Consider the following 4059-nt stretch of genomic DNA (forward strand, 5'->3'; position numbering starts at 1 on the left):
ATAGGTAACCTTCCTACAATACTTGATACTAGCTGTTCCACATGTCTTAATAAAAATATTTAGGTATTTACGGGACCGATTTGAAAAATTCTTTGACAGTTGGAAAGCTATACTCTTCCCAAGTCACAAAGGCTACATTTTACACTTTTGTACGCGTAGTGCTGTTTATGTTTTCACGGGACGCGGGTGAAACCGCGTGAAAACGGCTAGTTTATACCTACTGATGCTGGCGACCCCGGCTTCGCACGGGTAACAGTATTTCTACACTATTTAATGGATTTTATTTTCAGATCAAAGATTTAATTATAGGTACGGTACATACATATTAACCTTCCTCTTCAATCACTCTATCTATTAATAAAACCTCACGAAAATCGGTTGCGTAGTTTTGAAGATTTAAGCGTACAAAGGTACCTACAGAAAAAGCGACTTTGTTTTATACTAGGTGTGTAGTGTAGTGATTATAAAGAGGAAGTATTCTTGTTTGTTTGTAATGGATAGGTCAACTCAAAAACTATTGTACCGATTCAAAAAAATCTTGTTTTTAATTGTTGCTTTCCAACAGTGGGAAAGCTACGCTCTTCCCGAGTAACATTTTCTATGGTACGGTCATATCCCGGTACGGGCAATACCTAGTTCCCACGGGACGCGGATGAAACCGCGGCAAAATGGCTAGTAATTTGTAAAACCTCAAGTCATATTAAAGGAACGCAAGTATGCAAAATATAGTGTGAGTGATATGTGTCCTGATGATCATGCGTGTTCTAGATAAACAAGGATTACCATTAAAACTTGTCGTACGTGGAGCATCCAGAAATTGTTGTTCGGTGCGTCGCCAAGTCGGTTGGGTTAATAAGCCTTTTCTTGACATCACTTTAATTACAGCTCTTTGAGTTCTTTCAACTTCTGAAACTTCAGTAATGGAGGGTCCACGCGATACAGACTCTAAGTTAGTGCAAATATCTGTACGAACTTTGTAAAAATCTGTAGTCGTATCTGTAGTGACAATATGAATATGATGACAAGATGACAAGTTTGTGCCATCGAGCTTAGAAGTTTGTGCAGACTTTCATCATTGGTTCGAGACTTTTTTTTTGTATGGCATCTCGCAGTTCAGCCTAGGAGGCCGTGTACTGCTTAGAACTTTTCCCTGTGCTGTGGATGCCTAGAATTTAAGGCCTCCAGCCAGGGGCGTAAAACTTAAAAACTAAGCGACTGCGCTAAGGGTGCCCCCTGTGGGGACTTCGGCTTAGAATGAATACCTTATTGGTTATTCTATCTGGGCCCGGAGCTTTACGGGGTTTGAGACGTTTGTCGTTTGATGATCTCTGCCACTTCGTCTGGAGTGACGGGAGGCAAGGGATCGTCCGGGTCTTCTTGCGGTATTAGGGAGGGTCTGCGCTCGACTTCGGCTTCGAACTTTTGTAGGTGAGCCGGGTCGACCGGTTGGGTACTAGACGAACATACCTACAGCCCAAAAGCCTTTTGTATGCACTATTTTGTTGCGTGGACAAAATTCTATGAAAGTCTGTGAGAAGTTGGTATCGTGTATTGTGTAAAAGGGTAAAATATTACGGTGGAGTAAAGTTCTTGCTGCTTCATTGAGCTAACAATTTTATGATGTCGGCAAAATGGGCATTTTTTTTATGTTTGTTACGCGATTACTCTGCCATTTCTTAAACGATATTGATGATTCTTTTTTGTTTGCTAGCGTATACTTCCGAGGTGGTCCCATTATCATCAAGTCAGGATCTGCTGACGGAAACCCTGAAAAATGTGTGAGTGCAACTTTCGAAAGTTGTAGGAATACATAGGGTAAAAACTTGACTCTCAGATGTTGGCCTGATAGCACTATTCAACTTTGAAGGTTTTGAGCTGACCTGATGATGGAGACCAGAGAAGGTCGAGGAAACTCGACAACTGAATATATAAACTTCTTCGTGTTTGGGCTTACATTAGGTATTCGTATTGACGAGACTTTTGCAACAGTAAAGGTTTGGAGCTGACCTGATGATGGAGACCAGAGAAAGTCGAGCGAACTCGACAACTGAATATGTAAACTGCCTCGTGTTTGTGCTTATATTATTCGTATTGATGAGAACTTTCCAGTTATGAGGATAGTGACAACTATCAGTATCAAAGGTGAAAATAAACCTACTTACCAAAAACACTAAAAAGAGAAAAAAATAACTAGTTTTAGGTCATCGGCCTAGAAGTCGGTGTCGAATGGATGTCCCTAAGTTAATTTTGCCACCGACTTCTTTGCCGATGCACCTAAAATTAGTTATTTTTAGCTTCTATTAGCTTTTTAGTATTTTTGGAAGTCGGTTCTTTTTGTGTGCGTTCGCGCAGCGGAATGTTCAACAACATTCCGCTGTTAATAAACGTTGCGTATTTTAACTAAAATGTCGTAGATAGTGGCATTATTATTTAAAAAATATTTTTAAATCAAGAAATAAAATTGTTTTATTTTTTCCTAACGCTTGTGTACGCAACTGTGCCATATTAATAAATACTAACCTACCAAGTTAAGAACGTTGCTTAGACATATGGCACGGCCGCTTTTTTGTAGCTATCCGAACTTCCAACGTATGTAAAAAATATTTTTTTTAATAATAACGCCACTATCTACGACATTTTAGTTAAAATACGTAACGTTTATTAAAGTTATTTTTAATCACCTAGTTAAGTAATTTATGTAAGTAACGATAGTAAAAATATTTTTGTACACGGATATTTAAATAGAGAAGTACTTGTTAATTGAAGATTTATTTTTATCGTAGATAGTGGCATTATTATTAAAAAAATATTTTTCATTCAAGAAGCATTGTTTATTTTTTTCCTAACGCTTGTGTACGCAACTGTGCCATATTAATAAATACTAACCTTCCAAGTTAAGAACGTTTCTTAGACATATGGCACGGCCGCTTTTTTGTAGCTGTCCGAACTTGGTCGGATTATGTAGGTTTTCGATGCTCCGTCAGTATTATAATTGTCTTTCTTTAATTACTGAATTTAATGACATGAAATTTTCAAGTGAATAGTTGAATGAATAAACTAATTATTGGCATACATTTTACCATGCAATTCCTTTAAAACGTCGTGATATTCGACTGCTTTGTAAACAGTGATCTATTCATCATATATCATGATAAAATATCCTATAACTTTTTAATTACTAACGGAACATCATTGATACTTGGCAACATGTTGGAGACACTTACAAGGTTTGTGTAAACGTGAAAATCTAGACCCCAAACTGCATACTTTAAGAACTAAGACCTAATAAGTGGATTTTACGTTTATATTTTTATCTTTTAAACCCTACGACTTTTTCTAAATCTGTTTTTTAAACAAATATAAACAAATTCAAAACAACGTATGTAAAAATCTACAGCTCTCTATGTAAGCGCTTTATATGAAAACTAGCTAATGGCCAAACGTTCGCGTAGCGGAAACTTGAATTTCTCCGAAGTTAATTCATGCACTGATTTCATTCATACATAATCAATTATACACAAATACACACTAATTTTTGGACACATCTCTTTTCTTCTAAAGTCTATGGATTAAAAAAAGTTCCGCCAGGACAACGTTCGCCAACGTTCGCTCAGCGGAATCTGTTTTTGGTGAATTTCTCCACAATGGCTGCATACACAAATTTTTATTTACCGTACACAATTATAGGACGTCATACACTAATTATCTGCATAATTAAAATCTTTAAATTCAACAACATTCCGCTGCGCGAACGCACACCTTTTAGGGCGAGTCCACATCTAGCGAATGTGCGGCTCGCGAGCTGATGGATGTGGACACACCCTTTGAATGTGTAGCGAATACTGTTTCCATTGTCAATCAATTTATCAGCAGTTTTAGTTGGATATGTATAGAGACTTTTGGAGCTGGCTGTAACCCACATCAGAATATCGCATGTATGATCTTGAAGCAGTTTTGGAATTTTTGATGTATGTATATAGCGACTTTTTAGCAGAGTGTATTATCTTATGCAACAAAAGGTAAAATTTATGAAAGGTTTTGGGGTAATTAATAAAACAA

Source organism: Helicoverpa armigera, chromosome 1 (assembly GCF_030705265.1).
Source record: "Helicoverpa armigera isolate CAAS_96S chromosome 1, ASM3070526v1, whole genome shotgun sequence".
Taxonomy (NCBI): Eukaryota; Metazoa; Arthropoda; class Insecta; order Lepidoptera; family Noctuidae; genus Helicoverpa; species Helicoverpa armigera.